Source organism: Typopeltis vanoorti, chromosome 22 (assembly GCF_054136105.1).
Source record: "Typopeltis vanoorti isolate ZY-2024b chromosome 22, IOZ_Tvanoo_1.0, whole genome shotgun sequence".
Taxonomy (NCBI): domain Eukaryota; kingdom Metazoa; phylum Arthropoda; class Arachnida; order Uropygi; family Thelyphonidae; genus Typopeltis; species Typopeltis vanoorti.
The window spans coordinates 16,753,109-16,768,679 of NC_143570.1; the positions used below are offsets into that span (position 1 = coordinate 16,753,109).

The 15,571-nt window shown below is 34.9% G+C and overlaps 1 protein-coding gene across 1 annotated transcript in view; it reads left to right on the forward strand.

Annotated features, from left to right (window-relative positions):
• Nucleotides 1–15,204, forward strand: part of LOC150094186 (transmembrane protein 181) — a 324,122-nt gene extending 308,918 nt beyond the window's left edge. The window contains exon 14 of the mRNA XM_090411991.1: nucleotides 13,692–15,204. The gene's annotated coding sequence lies outside the window, so the exon portion shown is untranslated. The remainder of the gene's footprint in view (nucleotides 1–13,691) is intronic.
• The last annotated feature ends 367 nt before the right edge of the window (nucleotides 15,205–15,571 follow it).

Sequence of the window (15,571 nt, forward strand, 5' to 3'; positions counted from 1 at the left end):
CTACTACAGAATATACTAGAAGAAGGCCACTCTATTGCACTGCAGCAAATACAAATGAGCAGCTCTTCCATGAATCTTTCTTAGCCCTGAAAAACTGTCCAAACTTCAACAAACTTGGATGCATGAGACTGTCCCAAATTTGGGAAGCATCCTTAGATCTTCAGCCCAACAGCTGAGACCACACAATCTAGTTCACTAGGAGGCACCATTTAGGACTCTAGGCCCGACTTTGGTTGTCTTTCTTCAGCTTCATTTGCCCAGTGTTAGTGCCTGTGTGCACATATCATTGTTTTGGTGATCCCTGATGATGGCAATGTAATGTTGCTGAAATACAGAAAAATATTAATTAAAAGTTATTATAATTAATATTTTAGTATATTGTTATTTCCTGAAAAAATATCAGTTATGAGTAACCAAATGTACAAGCTATCTACCAGGTATTTGATATAAAGGAAAATCTAGTTTTGTTAGACATCTAAACAGAGTAGGAAATGAAGGTCACTTAAACAGCATTAGAAGTGTTACATTCAGCAATACTTTCTTAAAAGCAAAACTGAAAAAAAAAAAAAAAAAGCAGTACAAAACAACAGCAACAACAACAAAATGTCTTTATGCAACAAAAAAGATTCTTGATAAAGCAACTGCAGAACAAAACACATATATCATAATAAAATAAGTATTATTTTACTGCAGCATACATGTTTTCTATAAACAATGCAAAAATTAGCTTTTTAACTCATAATTGTAAAAAGAGCTATCACAGTAAACAAACACTTCAGTTTTACACACTATATTTAGTCTTTTTTCCTATGGGAAACAGGCGGGAAAAGAGCAAAGCTCTTTAATAATAAGTACTTGTTGGATTTATGTTGAGGACATGGACTAGTCATTAATAACACCAATTCACTACATAATGATGTGCATAAATCATTATGTAGTGAACCATTATACGCTAACCGCTCGTTACCCATTATATGTAGTAAACCTACCCATTATATGTAGTAAATCATTATACGCTAACCGCTCGGCCAGCCGGCTTGGTTGGCCGAGTGGTTAGCGTATCCGCTCTCCAGCCAAAAGGCTGCAGGTTCGAATCCCGCCGTGGGCATGGACGTTTGTGATTGTCTGTGGAAGTACTAGTGGTGGGAATGGGCGGTAGATGGCGTTGATGTAGCTGCGGTGAGTTGTAGTTGGTGGATTGAGTGGTGGAAACAGATGTAGAGTAGGTGCCTTTCCTTGATGAGTCTTTGGACTCCCTGGAGGTATCACGTAATAATAATAATAAATTCATGTGGAGAGAAGACACAAGAAATAAAACGAGTCTTATTGAATATTATTATTATTATTATTATTATGGGCCCAAGGAGTCCTTAGACTCGTTGAAGGAGGGCCCTAAACATCACTTTTTGTTTGTGTGTTGTTGTTATTATTGCACAAGCACCTCCATGGGGTCCTAAGACTCATTCTGAGAGACCCAAACTGTCAACACTGTCTATCATACCTCTTCTTGAAATCATTAACAAACAAAGCCCTCACAAATGACTCTGGCAACCCATTCCATTCATTCACCACTCTCCAAGCAAAAATCTAATCCTCATACACTTGCTAACCACACTCTTACCCAACTTTCAGGGATGACCTGTTGTTTTGCTTCCTCTAGCCAAATGCTGAAATATTTCCTTTGTATTAATCCTATCAAACACTTTAAGTAACTTAAGTGTTTTTATCATAGTCCCTCTTTTTTGCCTATTAAACAGCTTTTATAACCCACATACACATCCTCAATTTATCCTCATAGGTAGCATTCCACAGATTACTAGACTGCTCACTTTCTTGGTTACTTGCCTCTGAATCCTCTCCACACTTGCTCATCCCAACGAAACCCAGGAGATCAGACCTGAGCACAGTAAATTCAGATGTTATCGTATCTAGGCTTTATAAAGAGAATGATAATTCCCTCATCTTTGCCTTTTAGTGTGTTTATTAATAACCAAGTAATCCTGTGAACTACTCTGGCTACTTTAGCAACATACCCTTCTAAACTTTGACTCTTTACTACTATTATGTCCAAATCCCTGGCTTCATCAATTTTCTGGAGTACAGTTCCCTCAATATGGTATACAGCTTGTAATCTTTGTATCCCAAAATGCATAACTTTACAATTTACACATTAAATTGTCATCCATTATGTTTTGCCAATGCTGTCAGCCTATTTAATCATTTTGCAAGCTCTCTACATCACCTTGATTAACTATTATCCTATCCAACTTTGTGCTGTTTATACAAGATGGCCCATGAGTCATGAAAGGGTTGTTTAAAATGCAGATAATTTTTTTTTTATTAATTTTTTTTTTTCATTTTATTTTTTTGCAGATATTCTAAGGGATATTTGGTAAATTAATCAGGAAAAGTTTACAACCCAACAACAAACCAAAATTGTGCAGTTTTATTCTGAAAATCAGCATGGAACTCCTAAGGCACATTTTTTGCAAGTGAATAATTTTGCAAAGGTCTGCAACTAATTTGCCAGCCAGGTTGGTCAAGTGATTAGCATACTCACTCTCCATCCAACAGGCTGTGGGTTTGAATCCCACTGTGGTCATGAATGCTTGTGACTTTTTTTAGGTGGAGATAAATTTCATTGTCTGGTGTGCGACCACTGCCCTGTTAATGTTCCTGTAGCCAAGAACATTAACAGCTACCATGGAACATGCTGTAGAAAGGGCCTGTCTTTGTGAATCCGAAAATGGAAGGCATTTACATGATGCGGTTTTTCATAACTAATAAAAAAAATCTCCAGGTTCTGTATTTCATTATAAAATAAAGAATAAAAATAATTATTAAAAAAAAGTTATTAAATATTTAAACTTTGTGACTTAATGGGCAGGGCCAGTCTGAGAGTATCTGATGCCCCTAGGCAAATAAAGTTTAGGTGCCCCTATACATTGTCTCTCTCTATATATATTTTGTCATACTCACGCAAGCACACGTACACCTACACATGTGGATATTTATAAAAATAATATCATTATGAACATTAAAAAATTTTATTAATCAAAACCAATACATTTGTATACATATATGATTACTCCTAATATCTGTATAGCAAGAAAATTATTACATCTTAAATACAAAAATTATGAAAAATTAATCTTTTGGGCTTTTGCTTTGGCAAAGTTTTGAATTAATTAATCTATATTGATTGTAGATGCAATTTCATGCTCTATAGATATTATTGCTAGACCAGTGAGCACTGTCGGTGCCAGGTTATTTTATTGTGCCCTAGGCAAAGTTTACAAGTGTGCCCCTTATTTCACAAGTTGGATATTTTTAAAAATTATTTTGGCATGCTTTATTAATAATATACAAAGTAATATACAATATGTATAATATATGAAAATCAAATTTTAATTTTTCTTGCCTTCATTTTTGCAAAATTTTGAAAGTTTTGTGCCCCTTCATGGTTTTCGCCCTAGGCGGTTGCCTAGTTTGCCTAAATGGTAATGTCGGCTCTGCCAGTGAGTATTTCCTGAGCCATCATAGAGCGAGTGTAAGTTTTTGTAAGTTTTAATTTCGAGAAACTCCTTTCTGAATTTGCTACCAATACTGGCAATGTCAAAAAAATTCTCAGAGCAATAAACACATTTGGAACACCAGTTTCTAAATTATTTTTGCATATGTATGACAGGACATCTAATGAGGAAGTATTTTCTGGAATTCGCCTTGCTATTATTTGTAATTCACTACATAAATCTGTCCCATCAATATCTCTAGATTTATCATATGTCAAATAATTTTCCAATATCAAACATTTTTAAGCTGTTCTGCTGAAGTAATTTTTTGAAATTTTTCCCCGAACTATGTAGCAAAATCTGGCTCCCCGAAGTCTTAGCACCCCTAGGCGATTGCCTAGGTTCGCCTAATGATAAAACTGGCCCTGCTTATGGGCCACCCTGTAGAAGATCAGTAAACTGTTTATGTGTTGTTTACTATGATCTGTGTCTATCTGCACCTATTAAAAACCCTATATATAGGTTTATTCCCAGTTACTGGTTTGTGCCACGTGTATCATTTAAGTATCTCTGGTTTTTTCCCACTGTGTTCATCTACCCTGAAAACAATACTAGTTTTCCCCAAAATATTGAAACTCACATATTACGTTCACTTATCTTTATCTCTAAAATAAGAGAAATTGTAATACAAAAGAAACAATGTTTGATGAAATAACTATACAAACATAATTATTTACATTAAGAAAATTCTCTGTAACAGAGAAAATATCAGAACAATTAAACCTACTGTTTAATTATTTCTCTTTGTGCTGTTTTCTTTCCATTACATTTTAGTATAGGTGTAAACCGGCATGCATAAGTTAACACTCTGTGATAGTCAGCCATCTGGTTTGTTTATGAGTTTTTAGCAATCTACTTACACATTACTACAATGTGAGAAATACACTGGACAAGGGAAATGCACATATAGTGGTATACAAGGCGTGTTCAAAAAAAGACTTTATTGCTCATTTTACATTTTAAGCACTGTCCCCCAGTTCCCCTTTACTGGCAATACACCATTCCCAACATTTCTTCTATTGTTGGAATGCTTCCTGAAACGCACTTTCTGTGATGGCATGCAGTTCTCTTATCGTATTTCATTGAATCTTCTCTTTTGGAAACGACATCCTTTCAAAGTGGTTTTAAGTTTGGGAAATAGGAAAAAGTCTGCTGGGGCTAAGTCTGGAGAATAGTGTGGATTGGGAACAACAGATGTTTGATGTTTTGCCATCAAACAGTCGGCAAATGTGGCACGACTTTTGCACTGATGCAATGCATATGAAGTTTTTTGGTCAAAATTTGATGGCAAGATCCTATGCTGATGCCCACTTTTGTCAGCAACTTCTCGGACAGTTAAATGATGATTTCCATGAATCACAGCATGAACTCTCTCGACATGGTCGTCGTCTGTGGATGTGGAAGGTTGTCCAAGCCTGGGATCTTCACTGACCATGTTCTGTCCTTTTTAAACTGCTTAAACCACTCATAGCACTGCGTTGGCTCATACACTCCTCCCTGTATGCTTGGTTAAGCAATTGAAATATTTCTGTAAAATTTTTACCAAGTTTGTAGCAAAATTTCACACACGTTGTTCTTCAAGTTCTTTCATTGTTACCTTGTCACTAATCCGACAAACAGCCTTGTGCTGCACACTTCAGAAGATGTAACTCAATGACTAATGCTCATAGCAGAACGGGGGAAATGGCAGTTTGTTTTTAAAACTTGTCACTAGGTGGCCTCAGTAGCTGCAGCATGCTATTTAAAAATTTTGGTCTTTTTTTGAACACCACTTGTATTTTCATTTTGCAAAAGGCCTTTGATAAATTACTATGTGATAACTTTGCCATCTCTAGTGTATGCCAAACTGGAATGACTAGAAGCACACGGAGGTGACTGGTTAATCAAACTGAAACAGATAGGTTTAGAGTAATATTTAGTGCATTGGATAAGAGGTTAGCTTTCTAATAGGAACAGTATCCTGGAAAGCATAGTCACTGGGTGTGTCCCAAGGGCGTTTTGTGGTCATTGTTGTTTAAATTATATGTTAATGATATTGGGAGAGATTTAGACAGTGATATATCGTTGTGGATGATGCAAAGTTGAGGTGTACTGTAAACAGTATAATAAATATTATAACTTTATAGGGGGATGTGGATTAAACTGTGTGAGTGAAATTACAGTTTCTATTTTTAAAAATGAAAGTAAGTTGAAAGAGGAACTTTAAATATTTTCTCTGCTATTTCATTCTTAACAGATATTCCAGAAACACCATCCAGGTAATACCATTTTCTGATACTCAGCCCAACAAAATCATTAAATTCAGTACAGACACTTGGTTCCATTACATTCATCAACAATTTCTCCATCAGGATCACTGTCTTCCTTAAGAATCCTTGATTCCTATGGTAAGTCCTTGAATCTGTTCCCAAAATTTATCTGGAATTTGAAGAATGTATTTTCCATGCAATATCTGAATAACCTAGCCATATCTGGAGAAAAAAGTTTAAGAAATCCACTGCGTTATCTCCAGGGATGATGCAGTGGATTTCTGTAGGATGACTAAATTCTGTGGATTTAGACATAATCAGTCTTGTTCACCCACGCAGTGGGTGAACAGATTGATGTCTAAACTTGCTAGGGATTCCTGAAGATTCTGGTTTTAACTTTTTCAATTATAAACTATTTTTTGCATATGATGCTGTTTTTCCTATTTGTGGAGCGACCCAAATTGAAAGATATTTTGTTAAGTTGGGGGGGGGGGGGGGGGGAATTGACATCCACAGTAGGAGATGCAATGAAACTTCTGTTTTTTTATGGCATGTGCTATTGGTTATATTATATTGGTTTTATATATAATAATTAATATATATATATAACTAATATACTAATAATAACTAATATATATTGGTTTTGTTGTATGCACAACACATGGGATATCCTAGTTTAAGGCTGTGTGGGTATTAGCATCTTATAGCAGATTGCTCATTTTTGTTATGTATTTGTCTGAGTTCACACCACTTGCGCATTTCCTTCATCTGCTTTGATGATAATGTTGTTTTTGTTGCTTCATAATTCTCTGAGTCCCTAATTCTGAATTGGGGATATTTCTCGCCAGTAATGTAACTCTTAGTAACAGTGCAGAAGTTTGAATATGAATAAGGTCTGCAGAGTCTACCAGAATATGGCATAATCCCTTCTCTATGTTTTGCTATAATGTCCACTTTTAGAATATTACCAGGAAGCTGTTAAGACAAAGTTGAAACCTCTAGATAAAAGGTTCTTTTCCATACAAGGTAAAATATCAGAAGACTGGCTGATTATGACCTTCGAATGATATTGATATTTTGTGTTTTTTGTTTTTCTTTTTTCACATTGCAGCCAGTTGAATTTATTGTTTAAACTATATTTCTTTTTATTAAAAAATGATACTTGTCGATATTAATATGTCTGCGATGTCAGATAATTCTGCTGGTAAAATCATTGCTAAGTCTGTGTAAAGAGAAAACATATCCTGATCAAATTTTGCAAGTTCCAATCTTGTTGCTGTGATTCTTTAACAGAGCCACATCTGTTCATGTAAAAATCTTATTTGCTTTGGCTGAATGGAATGTATGTTTTAGTATAACAAACTTTGGTATAATATCATTATCCCCACATTTTAAGTCTTCAGATAAAGTTTGATGCAGAATTTTTGTAGTTTGTTAATTTTAAAACCAAAAAAGACTCACTGTGAGCTTCCAGATGACGTCTCATATTTCTGTAGGTTAGCAAATAGTCATTGGACTTCCAGCATAAAGACCATGTTTATTTACTAGTTTTACAGTTCCAACTCACAAAACTTGTTGGATTTTATTGTTATTCTAATCAAACTAGATCTCATTAATAAACATGTGCTCTCTCTCTCTATATATATGGGAAGTCAACATACATTTTCTTTGTCTTGCTAAAACATTACTCACCATTGTATTTCTTTAATTGCTCTGCCAGCTTCACCTGTTTTCTGTTGATGCTTCTGATGTTGAGTACCTACCATTAGATCTAATGAGTTTATTCCATTAGATGACTTTCATTATTCATCCTGAATTCCAGACAAATAATAGCAAGAGCACTGTTTAAGCAGGTGACATTTGTTGACATTGTAACATCGTATTAGCATTGTTTTAAGCCAATATGGAATATAATTTAATTAGTTAGGCCCCAAATTTGCGAGCCCATGCTCATTTATTCAGATGAATGCCTTGTAATAGAATTGTGCTACAAGAAGATAAAGACTGAACATTTGATTAGAAGCCCTGGTCATTTCATTGGTGTCTCCGTGGAACACACCTCCTAGTTATTATCATCATCATCAAATTCCTGCCATGTACCCTCAAGGGGTGTACAGGATATGATAGCACTACATGAAAAATTTACATCATTACTAACTTCCTATCTCCAATTTTCCTCCAAATCAGTTTGTTACTTGTCAAGACTACAACATTATCAGATCTCATATTTCTACCGTCTAAGGCACATTGACCCGTATCAAACCACCAATATCTTGGTCTTTCTCTGGATTATTTTCCTGCCAACTTAGCAGAGAACATTTGTTTTGCTAATCTTTCCTTGCCCATTCTGTTTAAGTGACCATATCACAAGAGATTAGCTCTGCTAACGCATTCCTGGATGCTGACAATGTCAAGTTCTTTCCTAATATCCTCGTTTTAATATGATATTGATGCCATCTGTTCACGCCTCTAATCTTTCTCAGGACTCTCATATCTGCAGTCTCTAGTCTTTGGTCAAGTGTTTTACTTCTGACCTAGCTCTCAGATCCATAAGTTAAAACTGGTTTGAACACTGTCTTGTATACAGTTAATTTACTGTTCCAACTAATTTCTCTCTTATTCCATATGAATTTATTTAGTTGACTTCCTACCATACCAGATTTGTTGATTCTGTTGTCTATTTCCATATTTAATTTACCATCTTGACTAAAAATCGTGCCTTGTTTTACTTGTTCCACGGGTTCTCCGTTCACAAAGCAGTTGACATTTTCACATTTTCAATGATTCTGCCTATTTTCATTGTCTTTGTCTTTTCATTGCTGACCTTCATACCATATCTATTACAACAGTTATTCAATTTAGTCAGGGAATCTTGCAGACTTGTAGCGGATTTATTCAGAAGTATAACATCGTCTGCATAAAGCAAAGAGATGACATTAACATCTCCAATTTTGATATCATGTTTAATACCACTTTCCTTCATAATGTGATCCATATAGATAATGAATAACAGAAGTGATAATGTACATCCTTGTCTTACACCAGATTTAACATTCAACCATCTTCCTGTACTTCCTTCAATTCTAACTGTTGACTTACAACTCAAATAAAGACTAAGTATTGCTTGATATAATGCCCCATTAACACCATATAACTGTAGTGTTTAGAATAGCTTCTCTCTTGGCACCTTGTCATATGCCTTTTCCAGATCTACAAAACTTAAATACAGATCTTTGTTGTATTCCCATGATTTCTCAACTATGTGTCGTAAAGTGAAAATGTGATCCTAACAGCTTCTATTTGGCCTGAATCCAGCTTGTTCTTCACCAAACTTTTGATATAATGCCCCATTAACACCATATAACTGTAGTGTTTAGAATAGCTTCTCTCTTGGCACCTTGTCATATGAATTTTCCAGATCTACAAAACTTAAATACAGATCTTTGTTGTATTCCCATGATTTCTCAACTATGTGTCGTAAAGTGAAAATCTGATCCTAACAGCTTCTATTTGGCCTGAATCCAGCTTGTTCTTCACCAAGCTTTTCTTCCACAATTCTTCTCAAGTATACTTGCATAAATCTTAACATTTATATATATGGTAAGATTTTTATATTGGTACTGTGAGAGCTCTACTCCAATCATCGGGAATTCGTCTCTCTGTCCAGGCCTTCTGAACTTTGCTGAGCAACCACTGTAAGACTTTTATAATACCATACTTCAGCATTTCTAGTCAAATATCATCTACTCCTGCTGCCTTTCCACATTTCAAGCTTTTGATTGCTTTTTCTACTTCAAGTATGGATATGTATTCCTGACTGTACGCCTGTTGAGTGTTTTTTACCACTTTGCTATCACTACTTTTTTATTTAGCAATTATTCGAAGTAATTACTCCATACTTCGAGGATATCTTTTTCTCCCATTTTCATGTCACCTTTATCATCTCTAACTCCTTTTACAGCACTCTTTCCTCTATTTCTAAGCTTTAACAACCTCCAGAATATTTTGCCACCTTCTTGATATTTATTTTCTGTGTTCTTGCCAAAGTCCTCCCATGTTTAGCTAGTTTTACACAGTGTTTAGCTTTCTTACATTTGTCGCTGTATTTTCTAAGAGCACAAGCTGACTTATTTGCCGGTAACTTTTGATGTGCTTTCTTCTTTTCCTTCACTGCCTCTTTAACTTTCTGTGTCCATCATGGAGTTAAATTTTTCGATCCTTACAGATAACCTAACTGCATGCCTCCCTGGCTGAATCCATCAGGGTTTTCTTCAAGGCTTTAAAACTTTCTGACATGTTATTCTTTTCAATATGAAATTCAATTTTATCCTGCTCAAGACTAATGGTGATCACTTCCAATTTCAAATCCTCTGTACACTCTGGTGTCCTGCACTAGGCGGAAAACATCACTGTTCAACAATAACATAGTCAGTGAGACTTTTCTTATTCCTTGCTTCTTCTCTCCATGTGAATTTGTGTGTATTTTTATGTTGGAAAATGGTGTTAGTAATAATCAGTCCATGTCCTGAGCAGAAATCCAACAGGTATTTGCCATTATTATTAGCTTTGATCTTTTCTCCAAATTTTCCCAAAATATTTTTGTATGTCTGACAACCATTTCCTACTCTGCTATTAAGATCCCCAACAAGGACCAATGTTTTCTTTTTCATTGTGTCAGTTGCTTTCTCTAAAGCCTCAAAAACTTCCTCCACTTCTACCTTAGTAGAACCTTCTGTGGGACCATATGCAGAAATAAGTCTCATTGACTAGTTCTCCATTCTGATATTTGTCCACATCACTCTACTCGAGACTGCCTGCCATTCAAAAGATTAGCCTCGTATTTAGTGTTGAATACTATGGCTATTCCTTCTTTTCCTTGATTGTCATTGCTTGAACATAACATTTTGTATTTATTACTCAGAAAGATCTCACCAGTTTTTGTCTTTTTTGTTTCAGTCACCCCTATTATGTCGATGTGGTACTTATCTAATTCCTCAGCTAGCTCCATTTCTTGCCATTCAGGCTTCTTATGTTGATAGTATCATTCTTTAACTCTGGTGATGTTGAGTTAGGGCGTGTTTTCAGATTTGTTCCAGTAGCTGACTTTTCGCTGTTTGCCTGGCGAAAACAACCTGGCGACGCCCCAGCCGGCATGAAATTTTGTCATGTTGTACCATCATTTTGTATTTTGGTTTAAGCCAATAAGAATACAATTTGGTCTGCTAAATCCCAAATTGCCAGCCCATCCTCTTTCATTCAGTATCCAATAGATACCCAACAGGATGCACCACAAGAAGTGAGGATTGGACATTAGGTCAGAAGCCGTGGTCGGTTCTCTGCATTCCTTCAAAGGCTATGTGGAGGTCTCCTCTCAGTTATAAAGCTTTGACCCTTAAGCACCTTTTATGTAGCTTAAGGCTCAATAAGGGGCTTTATGACCCTTAAGCACACAGTTATGTAGCTTTCAATTTTATGTGAGGGCCCCCCCCCCAAAAAAAAAAAACACATTCATATCCAAGCATTTAAACCAAGCCTTTCAATATAAATGCATTACTAGCTCACTGATAAGCTGCAATTTCCAAAAGTGAAATAGTTTATTTCAAACAAATCAAATGAATAATATCCTGAACATCAAGTGTACTTCTCATCTCTACTGGAAAATGACAATGGACTCCTGATAACATTTGTATAAATGGAATTAAACTTCATTCTAAGCAGTTACAGCTATGATAAATTTAGTTTAATCCTTTATCCAAGTGTGTGCAAACAAAGTTTGCGCTTGAAAGTATCTTCAGGACTAGGGTAAAGTGGTACAACACCGGGCAACTCCTTGCAAAGGTGGAGCAAGCTACCAATACTCCTATCTCAGTATCTCCCATAATGCAAAACACATCTCCTTGCGGATATGTATAATGTTATGCATTAAGGGAAGGGCCAGGAGGTGATGACCTTGCTAATGCTTCTGCCTGGTATCTCCACTTGGGCCTGGCTCCCACTGAAGAGACCTCAGTAAAGGTCGAAACTAGTCTGGGTAGTGGCCCTTCCCTTAATGCATAACATTATACATATCCACAAGGAGATGTGTTTTGCAGATACTGAGATAGGACTGTTAGTAGCTTGCTCCACCTTTGCAAGGAGTTGCCCGGTGTTGTACCACTTTACCCCAGTCCTGAAGATACTTTCAGGTGCAAACTTTGTTTGCACACACTTGGATAAAGGATTAAACTAAATTTATTATAGTCTGACCAAGTGAAAAATAAACTTTCAACAAGTTACAGCTATGAGTTTTTCAAGTACTTACTCAGTCCTTCTGGGCTGAGTAAGCTTATGAAAGTTACAATGAATTATCAAGGAATATAGTGTTTTTCCCCTACTGAATTAGCCAAAGTCAATTTTGACTGTTTGACTATATCCTTATAAGTAAATTTTATATATATATATATAAAATTAACACACATACACGCACACACACAGTTGACCATTTAACAGCATGGGTTTGAATTGCACAGGTCCACTTATATGTGGATTTTGTTTTCAATAAAAATTTTTTGGAGATTTTCAACAATTTGAAAAACTCACAGATGAAACGCGTAGCCTAGAAATATTGACGAAAATTAAGAAAAAGTTAAGTATGTCATGAATTCATAAAATACATGCATATACTGGTCTATTTTATCATTTACTACCATAAAATATACACAGATCTATTATAAAAGGTTAAGATTTATCAAAACTTATGCACACAAACACTTACAGACCATACATGGGACCATTTGCAGTCAAGAGAAATGTAAATAAACGTAAAGATCCAGTATTAAATCATCGCTGCATAAAATGAACTGTTATTAATTAATTATTTAATTTATTTAATTAATTAGAAGGAAATAAAAATTAATACAATGATTCATTCATTAGGCTAGGCTACTGTGAAGCAATCGTATCGATTACACTATGTTACCATAAAGCAATCATATGCTGCTGCTTTGTTATCAATGCATGAATTGTTATTACTTACTTACTTAATCCTCTTCACTCCACCTGGGAGCATAGGTCTTCCACCGGACTCTGTTTTTTGCTTCTGCTTTTATTTGGTTCCAGTTTTTATTAATGGCAGTTCGTGTTCTATTTTCTTCATCCGGTATCACATTTTGGTTTCAGTTTGCATAGCAAAGATTTTTTTCTGAGACTGGGTTGCTAGCCCTGCGATCAACTCTCTCCATTTATCTGGGCTTGGGACCAGCATGTCAAGTTTTCACTAAGCATGGCTGGGTTGCATGAATTGTTATATCTGTAAATGATTATGAATTTCTTTTTCCCATTATGTTTTTATTTTTGATGTCTGTTAGTAATACCTAAAACATCTAAAGTGTTTTGTTTTGATATAAGAGAATATTGATGTAAGTACTGACTGAGATGATTCATTTTGTAAACAGATATAAAATTATGGTATTAATAAATACAGTATAGTACTGTATTTACAGTACAGTATAGTACTGTAAATGTATTTTCTCTTCCTTTTGATTTTCTTAATAAGATTTTTTCTCTAGCTTACTTTATTGTAAGAGCACAGTATATAATACATATAACATACAAAATATGTGTTAATCAACTGTTTATGTTATCGGCAAGGCTTCCAGTGAACAGTAGGCTATTAGTATTTAATTTTTTGGGGCATCAAAAGTTATACGTGGATTTTCAAACAGCATGGGGAATCGGCATCCCTAACTCCCTGCATTGTTCAAGGGTCAACTGTATATCAGAAATGTATTTTATGATAAATACTATGCTCTGTATAATATACTTAGATTAACTTTTCTTCAAAGAATGATAATCAAATTAAGTATGTAATATACTGTTTTTTATGTACTAGTATACAAGATTTTCCACTACCATCGGTGCACCATCAGCTAATGGCCAGCAGTTTTAAACTACGTGAAAGACTAGTAACTGTGATATTTCTAAGTTGTCTGCTATGTATAATCATTTGTTAAACCTGGATACTGTTGGTGTAACCTGTAACAAATGAATGTAAGTAAAGCATCAATAATTCAGAATGCAAAAAGCAGTAATTCCTAAGAAGTGAAGTGCTATTTTATATGAACATCAGAACAAATTACGATGCAGTATTTCTTATACTCTCATATGTGAACTACTCTCTTTTATTTTTTAATTTCACCATTTTGAAAATATTATATTGTTTATAAGCCTTTTTTTTTTTTTTTTTTGTTAATTTTCAATATTCAAATTGACCCCTAATACAGTCCTTATATTTTGAATAATTGATGCTCTACAAAGGTAAGCTTTACTTTGTCTGAAATTTAAAGTAGAAAAGAAAGCATATTTTTACAGTGAACTCTGTGTTATCCGAATAGTTTAGGAAATGCCATCTTAAGGTAGTGAATTTTTTTTCACATAATAGAGCCTCCTGGAATGATTTGCCTGTAATGCTCGTTCTAAAGTTGCACTATTGTGTGTCAAATGTGAATTTTGTTATCACAATACTAGAGCTCTTGGTAGCGTCACAAATTTCATGAAAAAATAAAAGCAAAAGAAGCTATTAATTTATAATGTATACAGAAATACAAAATGACTGCTGAAGAAAGAAATGAAAAGATGCACCTGAAGTGCACTTTTGTGTGGAATGTGAAATTTTTTAGCTATTAAAATTAATAATGCAACACTTAAGTATGCACATACAAAGAAAATTGAGGTCCATCTTCTTGCATTTAGGTGAATTAACAGCAAACCAAAGAATTTGTTGTTTTAAGGATACTTGCGACATAAGACTGAATGATATAATCACGTAATCGATGATGATGAAGACGATGGTCTGCTATTTCCAGACCGAAATATTTGGTTAAATAAATATCTTTCTTGTGATTACGTGATTATATCATTCAGCAAACCAAAGTTTGCACTGTGAACTTTGTTAAGTTTCAGGAGTTGAGCAGGAGAAAATACCAAGCTTTTTGGAGGCTAGAGGCTATGGATCTGATAGGCTTATGCCAGAATAAGTTTGATGTGAGAGTTAACCCAAGAAGAGAAAACTGGTCCTGATTGGCAAGCAGAATGTTGTCAAAAATAAGGAAGAGTGAGGCGTAGTCTTTCATCCTGGAAATATGACAGGATGTTCTCCAGGTTATCCTCACCCCAGTTGAGAATGGCAAGGAGATCAATGTTTAAAGCATTGGTTAAAGATCTTGAAGTACTAATTACATGAGCATTACAAGGTTTAGAAAATTAGAAAGAGGAGGGAGAGCACTGTCATCTGCAAAGCCATGAATAAAACTAGATGGGAGAGAGATAAGATCATTGATGCACAGGAAGACGAGTGCAGAGAAACCCAGGGAACACCAGCATTGACTGTGTCTGACAAACCCACCATTATTTATGAAAATTATGGAGACAACTACCATATTTTAGTAAAACTTTAGTTTAATATAACTAAACTCTACATTCGATGTTTCAACCTTTATATCAAGGTCATCTTCTGGAGCATATGCACTATATACAGAGAACAAGCTACACTACAATCTATAGTTTGTTAAAGTTACTGACCAACCATTACAACAATTGTTGGCCTAACCTCTAGTGAAAAAAAAAAAAAATAAATAAAATAAAATAGAATATACATCAACGCTAGAGTTTATTATATATGTATATTTTATTTTATTTATTTTTATTTATTTATTTTTTTCACTAGAGGTCAGGCCAACAGTTGTTGTAACGGTTGATCAGTAACTTTAACAA